Here is a 19,464-nt window from a genome sequence, read left to right as displayed (position 1 = left end):
TGATCATGCTGCTGTACTCCAGCCAGAGTGACAAAGTAAGATTTTGTCTCAAAAAAAAAAAAAAAAAAAAATTAGCTGGGTGTGGTGGCTCCCGTCTGTAATCCTGGCACTTTGGGAAGTTGAGACAGGCAGAGTGCTTGAGCTTAGGTTCAAGACCAGCCTGGGCAACAAAATGAGACCCCATCTCTATAAAAACTATAAAGATTAGCCAGGCAACGTGGCGCATGCCTATTCCCAGCTACTTGGGGGGCTGAGGTGGGAGGATCACTTGGGCCCAGGAGGTCAATGCTGCAATGATCTGAGATCACATCATGGCACTCCAGCCTGGGTGACAAAGTGAGACTGTCTCAAAAAAAAAAAATTACTTTAAGTTCACTTATTTAAAAATCAGCTTCACTCCTCTCCCCAGTACTTCCTAGCTCCTTTTCCTGCTTTTTTTTTTTTCTTTTCACTTATCGCTGTCTGACATACTATACATTTTCTTAATGGATTTGTTCTTTGTCTACCTTCCCCCTCTAGAATATAAGCCCCCTGAGGACAGGAAGCTAGTATGTTTTATTCAGTTGTATATCCTCACTCTTATAACAGTGCCTGTCATATTGAAAATGCTCAATAAATATCTGATGAATATATATATATATATAACATCTTTCAAATACCTCTATCAGTATCAACTGTGGCACTTTGTTCAAAATTTGGCTTTATGTCCCACCCCCTTTCAGAACCTTCAGTAAGCGGAGACTAGGAATCTGCATTCAGAATCTTCCCAAGCAATGCAAATGAACAACTGAAGTTTGAAAATTGCTACTTTAGCTTTCTCCAAAACCAGCATAAACCCCCTTTCATGTTATACTTCATTAGATGTTTAAAGACAGCTCTTCTATCCCCTTCCTCTAACCGACTTTGGGTTTTCTTTGTCTTAGACTGAACAGCTAAACCTTCTAGAGCCATCCCTCCTGCAAGGCCCCTTAGTACCCCAGAAGGTCAGGCTGCATTCTCTGAATGCACTTCCATTCATTGTCTTTCCATTTAGAGTGATCTTGGTTGGGGAGTGAGTCTCTAACCGACAGCTCTCTAAAGACCCTTGCAGAGTTTTTGAAATTAGTTCTTACACTTGAGAAACTCTGCCCTTTTTCCCTTTGCACTATCCCTTGGGAAAATGTTCAAAAAGATGACAATGTTCAGGCTTGTGATCTCAGAGTAGAAAATACACCCAGGCTGTGTGTTTTTGTCCTGTGTGTTTTTGCCCCATTAGAGACCAGACAGAGCATCTGTATATGAGTCTCCAACAAATGATCACATGAAAAATGATGTGTGATGAGAAGGCAAAGAGTGCAAAAGAGGTGTCAAGTGAAAGGAGAGGACATAAAGGAGTTATTGTCAGAGAGTGTGTTGGTCAACAGATAGATAGCAATCTAAAGAATGTCTTCTGTTAGAGCGCTACATAGCATTCAGCTTATGCTCTACCTGAGTAGGCTGGGTTTTGTTTCATTACACTGAAAGAGTAAATGGTACCTTAATATATATTTTCATTACCAGGGTATCTATTATTCAGATCATCTATGTTAGCTAACTGATTATGCTACTGTGTATTTTTTTATCGTTCCAAAAATTTGAAAAAGCAAATTTGGCAAAAATCTTGGAACTCAGCTTTCCTACAAACTAGAGTAGTCTTTGTTGATTAATTCATATAACCAACATGCTAGGCAGACTAATATCCAACCCCCCCCCATCAAATATTCACACCTTAGTCCTCAGAACCTGTAAATACATTATGAGACAAAAGGCAAGTGTGATTATATTAAGAATCTTGACGAGGGTAGAAAATCTTAGATTCTCCAATAGGTCCAATTCAATCTCATGAGTCCTTAAAATCAAAGAATTTTTCCTGTGGTTCAGAGATATGTGACTATGGAAGGATGATCAGAGAGAAGCAAGGTTATTGGCTTTGAAGTTGGAAAAAAAGAGCCATAAGCCATGGAATGTCGGTGTCCTCTAGAAGCTGGAAAAGGCATGGAAACAGATTCTCCCTGACAGCCTCCAAAAAAGACCAGAGCCCTGCCAACATCTTGGCTTTAACCCAGGTTTCAGACTTGCAAAACTGTAAGATAATAAATTTGTATTTATTGAAGCCACCAAGTACATGATAATTTATTATAGAAGGAACAGAAAACTAATACAACCAATGTGCAGATGTAGTAATAAAATAAAGTATATCAGGTACTATGCTCATAATAGCTTCATTAGTAAAAGTCCCAAATTAGAAACAATTCCGATCTACCAAAAGGCAATTACACCCTGGGTACTGTCACGGATATATCCAGTTGACAAAATTCATCAAACTGCAACAGACAATAAATACAATTCTCTGTATGTATATTATAATGCAATAAAATTTATTAAAGGGCAATGATGGTACATGTGTCCATGTATGTACCATCTATACTATGCAATCATTTAAAATTCATGGTTTAACAGAGAAGTCAGCAAACAATCTGGCTCAATGCCTGCTTTGAGCACAACCATACCCATTCATTACATATCCTCTATGGTGGCTCTCTTGCTATGGTGGCAGAATTCAGTAGGTGCAACAGAGACCATGTATCCTGTAGAGCCACTAAAATATTTCCTCTATAGTCTGTATTTCACAGCATACCACAAGGAGTTCCATGTAGATTTTCTTAAGTTTCTAGATATTTTTTCACAATCATTGGCACAACCAAAGGCAGAGCTTTCAAACCAAGTCTCTCACCTACCAGGTTGGCAGCCAAGCAGGCAGTGGCTTTTTATTCATCCACTTGACAGATATGTATTGAGTGCTGGGTAAACATGGGCCAGGCCCTGTGATAGAAGCTGGATATACTTAAATGCATAAATTACATATGTCTAGCCCCTTGTGGAGGTTACGATTCTATCAATCTGCGCAGTCCAGATGTGGAAGTCCCCAAAGGTGATTCATGAACCACCAGCATCAGCATCACTGGGAAATTGCTACAAATGCAAATTCTCAGGCCCTACACTGCCTCTATTGAATCATATATCTAGGGATGGACCCAACTATGTGTTTTTTCCAGACCAGCCGGAAATTCTGTTGTATGTTCAAGTTTGAGAATCACTGAACTAAACCCAAAAGGTCTGTGCTAGGATAAGTGTTTTGTGAACCAGATTTTAGGAATGGAAATAGCTCTTCACAACACCCATGCTGGAAGATACTTTGTCCACCTTAACTATCTGTCTTACCCATTGTTTTGTTGCTTATAACAGAATACCTAAACCTAGGTAATTTATAAAGAAAGGAATTTATTTCTTACAGATATGGAGGCTGAGAAGTCTGGAGTCAAGGGACGGCATCTGATGAGTGCCTTCTTGCTAGCTGGGACTCTCTGCAGAGTCCCAAGGCAATGTAGGGCATCACATGGTGAGGGCGTGAGTGTGCTACCTCAGATCTCTCTTCCTCATCTTATAAAGCCACCACTCCCACTCACTTAATAATTCATTAATCCATTAACACATGAATCTATGAATTCATGAATACATTAATCCATTCATGAGGGCAACACCTTCATGACCCAATCCCTTCTTAAAGTCCTTACTTCTCAATGATACTGCATTGGGGATTAAATTTCAACATGAATTTTGGAGGAGACAAATATTCAAACCATAGCACTATCCTATGTAATAATTTGTTTTTATTAAAGTTATAGGAAATTGACAGCAAAACACACCATAGAATGTGTAGATTGCTTAACATGTGCAGAATGCAGAGCAAGGCACTGCAGTCAATGCTAAGGAAATATAAAGGATGCTTGGTGCTGTGCTGCTTTCTCAGTGAGAGAGAAAAAGAACCCATAGTATCAGCATCATTATATACCAGAAATTGTCAAACATTTTCTGCAAAAGTCCAGATTGTAAGTACTTTAGACTTTGTGGGCCATATAATCTCTGTCACAACTATTCAACTCTAGTGTTGTAGCACAAAAGCAGCATATTTATAGACAATATGTAAATAAATGGGCATAGCAGTGTTCCAATAAAACTTTATTTACACAAACTGGTAGTGGGCCCTTAGTTTGTAGTTTCCTGATCCCTGTCATATACCATTATTACCATATATCATTATACATGATGCCATGAACCATGCTGTACGGCTTCACCACATATTTCATTTTGTTCAAATTTTAACGTAATTTTCCCTGTAATTTTGTCATATATGATCACCTAGCTTTGACCTTCAAAAGCTCTGTTAATATCTTGTTAATGAAAACATTATTCAGAGCACTAACCTTCAAGATACAATCTTACTTCAATGAATGAATACATTCTACTTGTTTATTATCACAATACTAGCTTCTGTAAAAAAAAATTCTGAGGTTAGCATTGCTATTTTAGAAATTAGAATCTAAAACTTAAAGAGGTTAAGCAATCGTTGAAGTTCATACGAAAAAATAATTTTTTGAGCCAGGTCCAAACTCTAGTATTTTTGGCACTGAAGCAGCCATTTCTGGGTACTATCTCCCCATGGAGTGAATATGCTTAAAATCTAACCAGAAATTGGGTTCAGGGTACAAATGGAATATTTATGCCTCTGTGGCTATTTCTCTTCTTGACTGTGTCCTATAATTATTATTTCAGTTTACAAGCATTTCATGCCTTTAAATTTCATGACAATCACACATACGTCATAGATAAGTCATAACCCAAAACCCTAAGCACATTACTAGTTAAGTAATGATAGAATAGGAAACATTCTGTAACAGCTCAATCAGTAATATAATATCCTTCACAATATAGTTCTATAGTCATCTGTATTAGTCTATTCTCATGCTGCATAGTAATAAAGACATAGCCCAGATTGGGTAATTTATAAAGGAAAGAGGTTTAATTGGCTCACAGTTCAGCATGATTGGGGAAGCCTCAGGAAACTTACAATATGTTACAATCAAGGGGAAGCAAACACGTCCTTCTTCACGTGGCAGCAGCAAGGAGAAGTGCCAAGCAAAAGGGGAAAAGCCCCTTATAAAACCATCAGCTCTCGTGAGAACTAACTTGCTAACTAACTCACTATCACAAGAACAGGATGGGGAAAACAGCCCCCATGATGCAATTATCTCCACCTGGCCCCTCCTATGACATATGGGGATTATGGGTACTACAAATCAAGATGAGTTTGGGTAGGGACACAGCCAAATCACGTCAGCATCTATCCCAGGTCTAATATCTACGTGACTGTTGGCAGGTCTTTTTCCTCCTTAGACAATTTTCCAGTCTAAAGCGGAAGGTCTTGGTCTATTGTTTATAAGGCTAACTTTAAATTCCAAATTCTAATTCTATAACAATATGACATTCTTCCTCAGTCTTCCTTTCTTATGGAACACAATCGCATATGGTTACAGAATGCATTCTTTGGCTCTTGATACATATGTTGAACCAAATGTCCAACTTTGTAGGATTTACATCCTTAAAAATTAAGAAATGGATCATTTCAAGCCATAGAGGAGAAACAAATATCTGGGGCCACCATCATTTCTAAAGAAATAGTAAACAAAACCAAAGATGATAGAATCTTCAGGGAGTTCACTTGTGATATTCTGCAAATAGGAAGTGAAAATGAAAGTGATAAAATAAGGCTTGTTAAATCTGAGACTATGAGCAGATCTGTACAGATGGGAACATCAGTGAACAAACACCCATGCATGTTTTCAGGTCAGATGAAGAGCCACTGAAAATAGATCAGAAAGCAACAGAGCCTGGCAGGGTGCGTCTGAAAGAAAATAATTTAAACTTAGCCTCCATGGGAAAAAGAAGCTCACCATCATCCCATTTCCCTTATAAGATATGGCTCTAATATGTTGGTCATTCAGAAAACAAGAGTCAGTGGAGAGAAACACAGGATTTGGACAAATACATGAACAAAGAAATGGGTTCCAGCCTTTCCTGGGTATTCAGCAGCTCAACAATATGGATGAATTTTTTTCATTCATGCTGAAATGAAAAATTTAAAACTTTTGTCATGAATCTACATTTATTTAATTTAAAGGGTCATATTATTTTGTCAGATTTTGTCCTTGCCTTTATGTTGTTGTTGCTAAATTTCTTTCTTTTGCAAGAATGATGAGAATTTAGTTGGCTTTGCTTCTTGTTGCCTTCACTTAAGAAAATAAAAGTAAATTTTGTCAACTTTATATCAGTTCCATTAAAAAAAAATTGAAATTGGGTACAATGTTCACTGCTTGGGTGATGGGTACACTAAGAGCCCAGACTTTGCCACTGAACAAATATACTCACATAACAAAACTGCTCGGGTACCCTCTGAATCCATACAAGTATTAAAAACTAAATTTAATTTAAAAACAAAAATATTTGAAATTATTTTGGTTCATGAAACCCAAAAGGCTCAGGGGCCTGCTTATTGTGTGACATTTGGATGCTGTCACTTTGTGGATCTTGATAACAGCTTCATTGTTGAGCACCTATTCAAGTCAAGCACTTTACACTCATTATTTATAATTATTCCCCAAATTCTGCAAGGCATATGTTGCCATTCAAAGTCTACGAATGATGATGATGAAGTTCACAGAAGTTAAAGGACAAGCCCAAGGTTACACAGCTATTAAAATGGACATCCTCAATGTCCTTTCTCAAAGGCAATGCAGCCACTTATATCTGACTACAAACCCACAGAAATCTCCATGGTGAATTATTGAAAATTGTCAAAACTCTTTTTTTACTTCAAAGGGACACAAATGGCAATCAACAGACTCACATTCATCCTCACAGGCAACCCCCACAACTAAAATGTGAACATTTTCCCCAAACAGCAAAAAAGTTGAAAGTGATTTTAAATGTTTATATGTCTTAATGTGGCTCAATCCATCAGTAGCATTTTGGATATACTCCATTTTGGAAGAGTCGGAAAAACAGTTGGCAGCATTTTGTGCATTTTATTTTAATTTAGAGGGGGGACATTTGAGATCTGCAATTAAAAAGAGGTTTGCTTTGGCTGTGATGAACTGATGTAATTCACAATTTAAACTCATTTGAGAAAAATAACAACAGCTACAACTGTCACATTTGCCAGGGAGGCAAATAGGATGAACAACAACAGGGCCCAGGAGGAGAAAAACAGCTCATTGATAGGACTACAGATTATACAGATTAGTCATTGAAAGGGCAGAGTAAGCATCCATGGACAATCATTTGACATTTTATAAAATAGAATGGCGACTGCTTAACAATATTTTCAAAGGGATTCACCAAGAAGCTTTGATAATGATGGCCTATTTGAAGCTACAACCTAGTGATAGGTGGGGTATTAAAAGAAGGAAATTTTGCACACTGAATTGTTAAATTAGAATGTCAACTGGAGCCCAGAGTGGCATGAAATATGTAGAACCGGTAGTCATAGAGGGAATCTTTCCATTCTGTCCTGTCACAAGTGAAAACTGAGAATTCTCACAGCTTGAGATTTTAAATCCTGAGGAAATTATAAATGGCTGTGTTTACTAAGGGACTACTCTGGGTCTGCAAAACTAACATTTACCCATTGAGTGGTTTACAAGAAAGCCTATGTTCTTGTGAGGCTTATTGCAGCATCCTCTTTGAAAACTCCTCTGGCCTTGAAAGTGAGTGAGACTTTGACAGAAACTAAGTTTTATTTCCCATGTGATGAACTCAAGCTATGGCTCAATGTTTTGAGTTTTTCACTCAAGCAATCAACATATATGAAGGAAATGACAGTTTGAAATATCAAACTGCATTTTGCTTTTTGGGAGGAAGTTGGTTTCCCCATTTGCAGCTCTTCTGCCATGAAGATTGGGCTAAGAAGCTGAGACCAGTTGCTGCAGAGATGGAGACAGAAGTGATACACAACCAGATATTTCCAGGAAGGAAAGTGGAAAGCCCTGCTAACAGGTATAGTCTTAAGGGAGACAAAAAAAAAAAAAAAAAAAAAAAAGGCCAAGAATCTAGACCCTTTTGTCTTCCTATGTGCCTAGCAGATATGACCTTTGGACTCCAAAGTGCAACAAGCTAGCTACAGGCAAAGCCAGCATTAAGGACTGTCACCCCAAATACCAGAATGAGATAGGATCCCCCTTATAGCAACTGCTCGGGGAAGAAGAGCCAGAGAAGGGGAAGGACAAGCATCTAGAGCAGCTCTGTCCAATAGAAACATCATGCAAGCCATGCATACAATTAAAAACCTTCTGGTAACCACATTTGAGAATGCAAAATTAAACAGGTAAAATTTTTAATACTATAGTTTATTTAACCCAATACAATCAAAATTCTATAATTTTAATATATAATCAATACAAAAGTACTAATCAGATATTTTACGTCTTTAAAATCCAGTGCATATTCAATTGGATTTCATTTACAGCAAAGATCAATTCAGACTAATCACATTTCAGGTGCTCAGTGGCCACGTGTATTGAGTAGCACAGATTAGAATAAATCAAGTTTAAATTTTGGGGCATTTTAAATCAGAAAAAAACAAGGGACCTTGAATAGACAAAACTATTTGCTTATTTTTCTGCTTAAATCCAGGGCAACAGTTAAAGAGAAAAGAGAGACCAGTATTAGAAAAATAAAAGTCGGCCAGGCATGGTGGCTCCTACCTATAATCCCAGTGCTTTTGGAGACTGAGGTGGGAGGATCACTTGAGCCTAGGAGTTCAAGACCAGCCTGGTAACATATGGTAACATAACCTCTTCTCCACAAAATTTTAAAAATTAGCCAGGTGTGGTGGCACACACCTGTGGTCTCAGCTACTTTGGAGGCCGAGGTGAGAGGATTGCTTGAGTCCAGGAGGTCAAGGCTGCAGTGAGCCAGGTTGATGCCACTGCACTCCAGCCTCAGTGACAGAGCAAGACCATGTCTCAAAAAAAATGAAAAATAAATAAATTAGTTAAAGTGGAACCATAGAATTATGTAATTGATTTATTGGACTATTTCAGGTATCGCATAGAAAATCTAATCCTACTGCACACAAGTCTACTGAGTGTCTACCATGTGACAGGTTTGGATGGGACTGAGAAAATGCAAAGATTAATAAGACACAGAATTGTTTATGATGCTCAGGGGTAGGCCCATGATAAAAAATAATAAAGACGTGATAGAACATAAATAGAGACAAAAAGCAACAGTGTGGGAATCCAGGAAAGTCAGTAATAAATGTTTCTGGGTTGCTGTTGGCCATAAGCTCAAGGAGGGTTGCAACCATATCTGTTTTATTTGCCACTTTCTCAACAGTACCTGACACAGGGCTCAATAAAAATGTGTTGAGTGAGTGAGTGAGTGAATGATTGCTGGTTAGAGAGAACGAGGTGAGGAAAGGCCTCATATTTGGTGTGGTATTTGAATTTGGCTTTGAAGAACTAACTGGTCTTCACCTAGGAGAGTAGAACGCTTTACACCAAAAGACTTGAACATCCAGGTAGGTGGATATTTAGGGCACATTCAGTCAATGATATTTGATCTTGTGAGACAGGAGTGTAGATGGAGACAGAAGATGAGATGGAAAAGTTAGGTTGGGGCCAGATGGTAAAAAATGTGGAGGGGTTTCTATGAACTATTTGCAGGATTAGTCTATTCTAGCCACGTACCGATAGCAGTATAGTGAGGTTAAAAATTCCTGCAATGCTAAAACAGGCTTTTGCAGCATATTGATCTCCTGTTTTTAGAGCTTTCAGAAAGCAATCAACCATCAGACAGCCTAACAGTGGTAAACGACAGTATACATTCTTTAGAGCTGACTGTACATTGCTGTTGAATTTTCCCCATCTCAGTTAAATTTCTTTTTCTTTCCTGAATAAATTTACTGAGAGAACAATATAAGCAGTGAATAAAATGAAAATGCACTGGGTTACATTTCACCCCAAAATAATAGAATGAGATTTTTTTTTTAATGGGAAGAGGAGTGGCAATTTTTGCTCACTGTTATCATCAAGGATTTCTTATCTACTAAAACAATATCAAATATACTATCCAACTGGTAATATTAACACATAAATCCCAGGACTACATCTAGAAATGTTTCTGCTATAAAAAAAGAATGTTCCTGACTAATGTGGTACATTTATAAACTCAATGTGCATATGGCAATAGCAAGTTTAGAGAGTGGCAATAAACAAACAAAAAAATAAAGAGGAGAGGATAGTTTATGAAGCTTATAAAGGCCTTATTAGAGCATTCGGGTAATTGGAAATTTGAATATGGCCAATACAATTTGGACCCAGGTTAAAACAGAGTTGGTTCAGTGTTGTGGTTAGCAAAATAAACATCAGAGTCAGATATGCAAGAGTTTCAGTACTGGCTCCTTTTGTTACTACAAGTTTGGTGCAAAAGTAATGGCAAAAACCGCAATTACTTTTGCATCAACCTAATAGTAAGTGACTTACCTCTCTGATCGTCAGATTTTTATCCATAAAATGAGGGGATCATAACCCTAACACTAAGGGTTGTTATGAACACTGCATGCAATTATAAAGAAGTTCCTGACACATGGTAACAGCTCAAAAAACTGATGGCTATTGTTCTTCAGTCATTGAACAATTTTTCAGCATCTATTATGTACTAGGTTTTGGAAAATCAGAGACAAAAATATCTGACTTGAAAAAGTTCATTGTCTAATGTAACAAATATTTTCTGTAAGAGCATACATCATTACATAGACCTAGAATATATGCTCTATATAATAATAGTAATGTGTTTCTCATACAGGTTCACATAGCTTAGCGTTTCTCAATTTCAGCATGGTTGACGCTTAGGGATAGATAATTCTTGCTTGTGGGGGCTGTCCTGTGTGTTGTACAATGTTTATACACATCTCTGGCCTCTACCTATGAGATACCAGTAGCATTCACCAGTTGAGATAACCAACAACATCTAGTCATTGCCAAATGTCTCTCCTTGGTTGAGAACTACCGGCATAGCCTGATGGAGATACTGCCTAAAAATCAGCCAGTATGGCTAAGGTTTTATTTAGTCACCAAAACCTGACTCCACATCCCCCAGTTTGGTGACATAACCACTTATCACTACAGCATCATCTGAATCTTGCCTCTACTCTATGTTCTGACACCCTCTTTCCTAATCCAGACCCCCTCTCTCTCTCATCAGAGCCACTGCCCAACTTGAACTGGTCTCAGGGCCTCTTTTCTCTTCCCACTCATTATACACATGGCAAGTAGATTGATCTCAAAACACAGCTCTGATCATAACACTCTCCTCTTCAAAAACCTACCCTTGTTCAGGGCAGGAATTTGCTAGTGCTTCATTGGCAGTGATAGAGAAATCAGTTTGTCTTGCTTTGCTTGGAACTTCCCCAGCTTTAGCATTTTAGGTTTGAAAGATTGAGAGAGCCCTGGCAAATCAGGGTAATTGGTCACTCACAGCAGTGAATTCAGTTTATTTCCAGATAATTTTTCTGTAGAACTCCAGAATGTACATAACAGACATGAATCTTGGGCCTTAGACCCAGGTTGGTAAAATTTGTCATATATCTGTATTTGTATTTTTAAAATAACAGCTTAATTTCTGATTGTCCCTCTTTTTTTTTTTTTTTTTTTAGGAGGAAAGAAAATCTCAGTCTAATTCGTGACCTCTCCCACATTCCCAGGGTTGAGCCATGGTGCTGGGATCCTCAGCTGAGCCGAAAGTCTCAACAATATAGAGGCTTTCCTGGTTTCTCAGTCATGTGTGGAACCAAGGAATTAGCATCGATTACCCCTACACTCTTCCTGCCCACCTGGCCCTTCCAGTGCACAGGGTCTCTGCTGCTTCCATGCTGTGTCTGTTCATGGACAGCCATTGTCCTGAGGCTTTACTACCTCCCAGGTAGCCCCAGGATTCAGGCACTTCTAAACTTCCCTTTGGTCTCTCCAACCCCTCCTCAATGTGGAGGGATACCTCTAATCTTGGGGGATGGGGAGAGGAAATCATATGCTCCCCTTTACTTCTTTAGCACATTTTGGTATGTATACCTGTAAGTTTTAGTCTTTTTACTTTTCTGTTATCTTCTTCACCCAATTCCTCCAAAATTTCATCAACGGGTCATAAACAGGTGGCCCTGGGACTGACTACAGCGCACAGACAGGCATTGTGTGGCTTGCACAGTGTTTAGTTTTGTTGTTTAAGTTAGATTTGAATCCTTTAAAGGAGAAAAGTGGCTCTTCAGTTTACTACAGACCTCATCATCTCCTGGTTCTCTTGCACCCTGTCCACTTGACCTGTTTACGTTCCCTGTCTCATCCTTCTAGGTAATTTGAGTTTCCAACCTGTGGCCTTCACTATGGAAAAACAAAACAGGCCATGACTGTATACAGCATATTCTTATTCGAGCTGAAGGAAATACACAGAGGAAACATAATATAGATTCATATCTGTGACTCTATAGATAACAACTTCATGTCTCAAAATACTATGTTAGCCACACATGAAAAGATAGCAGCAAAGGTGCGACAGTGATGTGCGGGCAGGAGGTGCAGAGCACTAACACCTGGCCTCCTGACTTTCAAAACCACAAGTCTGCTGGATGAATACTGTACAATGGCATTTCAGACTGCTTGTCATAAGGCAATTATCTCCTTTTTTAGTTCCCTCTTTCTCAGCCTCAACAATCAAACTATGTAACTTGCCCTTGCCTTCATCTGCCCTGCTCACTTTGCCCTGAATGATTTAGCTCATTATCTTCCCTCTATCCCTGAATGTCCTTCCTACTGATATCTATAGTCAGAAGCTTAATTATCCTTCAAGTAGGAATTCAAACTCTATCTTCTTATGCTTTTACAAAAGGTTCTTGTCATCTTTTCAGGCTCATCCTCCTTTACCAGCCCATTAGCCATAGGAATTCCTCAGGAATCTTAGGGCCTCTCTTTTGATCCCCCTCCTTGGATAATCTCATTCATGATCATAGGTTCAATTATTATCTTTATGCAGATGGAGCGCGCGTGCACACACACACACACACACACACACACATATATATGCTCAGCCTGGGAGAGACCACATATTTAATACATATTTAATTTTAACAGGTTTTTTTTTGGTTGTTGTTGTTGTTTTGAGACAGGGTCTTGTTCTGTCACACAGGCTGAAGTGAAGTGGTGTGAACACAGCTTACTGCATCCTCAAACTGCTAGGCTCAATCAACCCTTCTGCCTCAGCCTCCAGTGTAGCTAGGATGACAGGTATGCATGCTCAGCTAACTTTTTTATTTTTTGTAGAGGCAGGGTCTCACTTTGTTGCCCAGGCAGATCTCAACAGCTCCTTTTTTTTCTGGATGTTTCAAAAGCATCTCAAGTTCAGCATGACTTAACTAATGATCTTTCTCCACTTAACTGAGATCCTTTCTCAGGAATGGCCACTGTGAATCAACCATTCTATTAACATGTCAGAAACCTAGATGTTGTTTAGGATGTGCCCTTCTTTCTTACTACCCATATCTAAAACATCACAAATGTGATGTTTTGTAAGGGGAAGATGGCCCAATAAGACCCACTCAAAAGATGGTGTATCCAACTCTTGTGTTCACCATTGTAAATTGTGGGCACTTTTATTTCCTTCTTTTAGTGTTTTTGGAAGGAATCATTCATCAATTCTGGGACATTGATAGCGTGAATTTCATAATCGGTAAGGATGAGAAAGGAAGTGCCTTGGCTGTGATAATTCCCCAGGATAAATATCACAATGTGAGGACCTATCTGAGTAGCCCACTCATGACTCCAGGTGCCTACCACTCTCTGTCACTGTGAACCCAGCTGTATTAGTCTAGGTTCTCCAGAGAAATAGAACCAATAAGAGATACAACTATAGATATAGATTTACTATAAGGAATTGGCTTGCATGATTATGGAGACTGAAAATTCAAAGATCTGCAATAGGCAAGTTGGAGACCCAAGACCAAAAGCAACAGGAGACTGATGTTCCAGTTTGAAAACAGACAGAGAAGGAAATTTTTTTCTGCTGCAGCCTTTTATTTTATTAGGCCTTCTCAACAGATTTGATGAAGCCTGCCCACACTAATGAGGGCAATCTGCTTTACTCAGTCCACCAATTCAAATGTCAGTCTCATCTAGAAATACCCTCACAGATACACCAAGAAATAATATTTCACCAAATATCTAGGCACCTCGTAGCCCAGTCAAGTGGACACATAAAATTAACCATCACTCTCACTAAACATTGCTAACTCATCAACTAAACCTTCACTACCATCCCACTCAACCTCACCTCACCTCACTACCAACCATCAAGTCAACCTCACCTCACTAACTCATCAACTTCAACCTTCATCCCACATGGAGGCCAGGTTCACCAAAGGAACATGCATTCCTTCTCCTCTTAATCACGAGCTCCAACCATTCCTGGTAGCAGAGGCTGTGTCTAACCATCAGTCTTTCTCTGAAGGAGAAAAGAATGCCATAAAAACACATCATTTCCCAAAGTTGATTCTATGGAACACCAGTCCCATAAGATACTCTGGGGAAAAAAAGAAAGATTTCTTGAAAACAAAATGTTATATCCCCATATGAGTTTTCTATGCTGCATAACATATCACCACAAACTTAGCAGCTTAAAACAACCATTTTTTATCTAGGTCAGGAGTCCAAGCTTGGCTTGGCTGGGTCCTCTGCTCAGAGTCTAACAGGGGTGAAATCATGGTGTTAGCTATGTTCTTTTCTGGAATTCAGGGTCCTCCTTCAAGCTCATATGGTAGAATTCAGCTCCTGGTAGAGGCTGAACTGACGCCCCCAGCAGAGAGAGATGTACTCTCTCCACAGGCAGTCGCACTTAGCTGTCTGTTCTTCAAGGTCAGTGCGAAGAGCCCAGTCCCTCTTATTTAGTCAGGCCCACACAGGAGATTCTCCTTTTTGACTAATGTAAAGTCAACTGATTTGTGATCCTTCATTTTGCTACATCATATCGCCTACTCACAGGAGTGCTATCCCATCAGTTTCACAAATCCCACCCTCACTCAGTGGAAGATCAGATAGGACAGGTAGGCTAGGGGGTTAGAATCCTAGGAGCCTGCCATAACTCAGATTTAGTTTGTGAATTAGCATATTATGGGCTCTGAGAAATCCTATAGTAAAGAAATACTGTTAACTTTGTTCCACCTATTGTTAACCAAATTCATCTGGCCCATATAAAAACGTAATTTTCACATAGCACCGATTATCATCTTTGTAGTTACTGGTTTGTGTCACCCATGTTTTGGGATATGCTGAAACAGAAAAGGCCTGCACTGTGAAGTTAGACTGTCCATGATTAAAATTCCCACACCGGACCAGGTGCGGTAGCTCATAACTGTAATCCCAGCACTTTGGGAGGCTGAGGCAGATTGTTTGAGCTCAGAAGTTCAAGACCAGCCTGGGCAACATGGCAAAACCCCGTCTCTACTAAAAATACACATGCATAAAAAAATCATAAAGAAAAAATTTTTTTTAATTTTTTAAAGGAAAAAAAATCCCCACTGTGACACTTCCAAGTGACTTCAACTTGGGCAAATTTCTTGACCTCGCATAACCTTGATAAAATGGATGTGGACTATTAGCACTCCACTTCTCAAGCTGTTACCACAATGCAATGGAAGTAATTAACACCTTGGAATATGCCTGGCACAGGTTAGAGGTCCAAAAAGATTTTTTAAAACATTTTGGCTCCCTTCTTTCCCATTTTTCACATGAAATTTTATAAACAATTATAAAAATGATACTCTATTAATGTTAGAGTGTTATAAGCTTCCTAGATAACAGACTTGAAGCTTCATAACATCCTTAAGCTAAAAAAATTACTTAAATTTAAGAGGTAGGTTGGGCATGTTGGCTCATACCTATAATCCCATCACTTTGGGAGGCTGCGACAGGTGGATTACCTGAGGTCAGGAGTTCGAGACCAGCCTGGCCAACATGGCAAAACCCTGTCTCTACTAAAAATACAAAAAAAATTAGCTGGGTGTAGTGATGCACACCTGTAGTCCCAGCTACTCAGAAGGCTAAGGCAGAAAATCACTTGAATCTGGGAGGTGGAAGTTGCAGTAAGCTGAGATCATGCCATTGCACTCCAGCCTGGGCAACAGAGCAAGACTCAGTCTCAAAAAAATTATCATCATAATAAAATAAATAAATAAATTTAAGAGGTAGAATCTTTATTTATTCTGCCCATTGTAATTAATTTATGTTTAAAACAGCATGTTTCATCCATACTACCAGCACAATGAATCCAGAAATGAATCATTGGCATATGTATGTAAAGAGTTTCAGAACCCTTCTAAACCACCAAAGCAACAAAAACATGAAGAATCTGATGTTATTGTCTACGTTGAATTGGTTAACATTGATTGAGATGTAACAACAATGTTAACTGCCGTTCCTTTTATAATAATTCAAGCAAAGTATTATGTAAAACCTTCAGCAACATAATGTAAATCACAAGCTATTTAATGCCTTCAGAACAAGTACCAACTATTAGAGAGAAATTATTTGACATTTAGGCTAACCTGCAGGGGAATGTCTGTACAGTACTGATTAAAAAGGTATAAAATGACAAAACTTGTGATTAATATTTAAACGCTGTAACAATTGTGTGACCTCCTGCAAAGCATCCTTTCTCAGCCTCAGTTTGCTTATCAATAAAATGAGTATAGCACCCACATCATAGGAATATCGTAAAGATAAAATACATAAAACTTAGTGTCGTGTGCATTACTTATTAAATGCAAAGTTAATTATTATACAAATTCAAGTTACAATTTGTGTTAGTCCATTCTCACAGTGTTATAAAGAACTACCTGAGACTGGGTAATTTATGAAGAAAAGAGATTTAATTGGCTCACAGTTTCGCAGGCTGTACAGGAGGCATGGCTGGGGAGGCCTAAGGAAATTTACAATCGTTGCAGAGGTGAAGGGGAAGAAAGCACGTCTTCTTACGGATGGCAGGAGAGAGAGAGAGAGAGAGAAGGGGAAGATGCTACACACTTTCAAACAACCAGATCACGTGAGAACTCTATCACAAGATAGCACTTGGGGGATGGTGCGAAGCCATTATAATCACCTCCATGGTCCAGTCACCTCCCACCAGGCCCTGCCTCCAACACTCAAAATCCCAATTCAACATGAGATTTGGGTGAGAACACAGAGCCAAACCACATCACAATTTGACCTCAATTTTTGTTGTATGCTGTGCTTTGAAATCCTTGAATGAAAAGTTGTTGATGAATTCTGAACAATTCAGAAACTTTAGACTGAAGTTCATGTTGTATCTATCACTTATTAAAAGAAAAAAGTGATTGTATTATTCAATGTCATTAGGCATTAACAGACGGAAGAAAAGTATAGAGAATATATTACTGACAAGCAAAATTCTTTCTAAATGGAATCCTTTACAATGTATCCCATGAGGCATCTGTAGGTCTTTAGGGACACAAAACAATTTATTGAAACTTCTGCGCAAATTGAAACTCATATTTGGAGCAATGCATTAAGAATGTACAGATTATTTATTCACACTCTTCTCTGAAGGAATTGCAGAGATCACTTTTATTATACAAATGCTCCTTCAGCGATTACAATCCCTTCTCTCTGACACATGGATGAGAAAGGAATAAATACAAGTGCATAAAAAATGAAACCTACTCTGATAGATAAATTGCATATATTCAAGAATGAGGAAAATTGTGTGTGCATGTTATCATATTAAAAAAATAAAATATATTTGGAACTCCTTGAGTTTCCTTCCTCAATAATGAGAGGCACAGAAAGAGAATGTTCACTTATAGTAATTTTATCAGCACACCATCAGTGAGGCCAGAATGAATGGTAGACATTACTCTTGCAGAAACATGAATAGGATATCATTTTGATATTACTTCTGCAAACACAGCTAGCAAAGCCAGTGTTCATTCTAAATTGCTGGTCAAGGTTTCACAAGAGTCACAACAAATAAAGAAAAAATCCTTGCAATTTAACCAGCTTTTACTGGGAGCTGTAATGTACCCAGTCCTTTCCTGGGCACTATCATAAATATAAGAAAAAGATGTTGACATTTTCCAGTGCTAACAGGTGAGGTTGGGTTAATTCTGTACTCCACAATTCCAAGGGAGCTAGCCTGAGAGTTTTTATAGTGTGTAAAACATAGGGTTGAGGCTGGGCATGGTCGCTCACGCCTGTAATCCCAGCACTTTGGGAGGCCAAGGTGGGCAGATCACCTGAGGTCAGGAGTTGGAGACCAGCCTGGCCAACATGGTGAAACCCTGTCTCTACTAAAAATACAAAAATTAGCTGGGCGTGGTGGTGGGTGCCTGTAATCCCAGCTACTTGGGAGGCTGAGGCATGAGAATCTCTTAAACCCAGGAGGCAGAGGTTGCAGTGAGCCAAGATCACACCACTGCACTCCAGCCTGGGTGATAGAGCAAGACTGTGTCTCAAAAAAACCAAAAAAACAAAAATACAAAACATAGCGTTGGGATTCACTCACTTGGGGGCGCAGGGCACCTGACTTTGCCACATAAAGTGTAAACATGGGTAAATTTCTTAACTTTTCAGACTTCACTTATTCATCAAATAAGAATAAAAATACCCACCTCTTATCTTCATTATGGGGATTGAATGGATTAATGTATATAAAATATTTAACCCAATATGCTATAGACGTGCCATGGTGGTTAACGTCTGTCTTTGGCTTTCCCCCATATTAGCCTCTGAGACAGGGATTTTGGTGCAAGAAGTTTATTTGAGAAGTGATCCCAAGACACAGAGTGAGAAAAACTGAGACATGAGACAGAGAAGGAAGATAATAAAGGGTGATTTATTGAGCAGGTGACTGCTGTGGGTAACAGAACCCAACTCACTGGGGGAACTCAAAACAAAGTAGAACAGCTTTAGAATTACCCCTTCCCAGAAGCAAAGGTGCTAAGGTACTTATCTACCAACTTTCTGTTATTGGTTTAGGATTGATTCCTGGAGCATTAACCTTTCTGCACTTCTAGCCTGCCCTGCATGCTGGCCAAGCTTGCTTCCAAAGACAGAGAAATGACCTTAGGTGGAGAGAATTAAAGGGTTTTCAGTAAGCTGACTACAGAGGCAAGCACTTAGGGGATACAGACAGAGCTTCAACAGGATCTTCATGACTAAGACTTTATTTAACTTCCCCATGACTCCTTAGCCTCTAGGCTCTCACTGCTTTATGAGGCTTCTATAATTCAGGTAAAATCTTTCTAATTGTATTCTTTCCATTTGAAAATGTTAGGCCAACAGGATTTGAATGTATACCATCCGGGTTGAGTGGAGTTAGAGCTTTGAACTTGGACATACAGAGTTTATAGAGAGTTGGCTTGCTAGATGATCTCAAAGAGTTCACAATTGAATTGGGGAGACTGTACACACACAAGTGAAAACATGTAAGTCAAATGCAATTTAGAAGTTTAAGACACTAAAGTCAGTGCAATGGCATTTTCTAAGAGGT

At 38.9% G+C, this 19,464-nt stretch overlaps 1 non-coding gene across 3 annotated transcripts in view; it reads right to left on the bottom strand.

Moving 5' to 3' along the window:
- The window catches only part of TAFA1 (TAFA chemokine like family member 1), a 170,395-nt gene that overhangs the window by 133,800 nt on the left and 17,131 nt on the right, over positions 1 to 19,464 (bottom strand). The window lies entirely within an intron of this gene.

Source organism: Pan troglodytes, chromosome 2, assembly GCF_028858775.2.
Source record: "Pan troglodytes isolate AG18354 chromosome 2, NHGRI_mPanTro3-v2.0_pri, whole genome shotgun sequence".
NCBI classification, from domain to species: domain Eukaryota; kingdom Metazoa; phylum Chordata; class Mammalia; order Primates; family Hominidae; genus Pan; species Pan troglodytes.
This window is presented reverse-complemented; position numbering and strand designations above follow the sequence as displayed.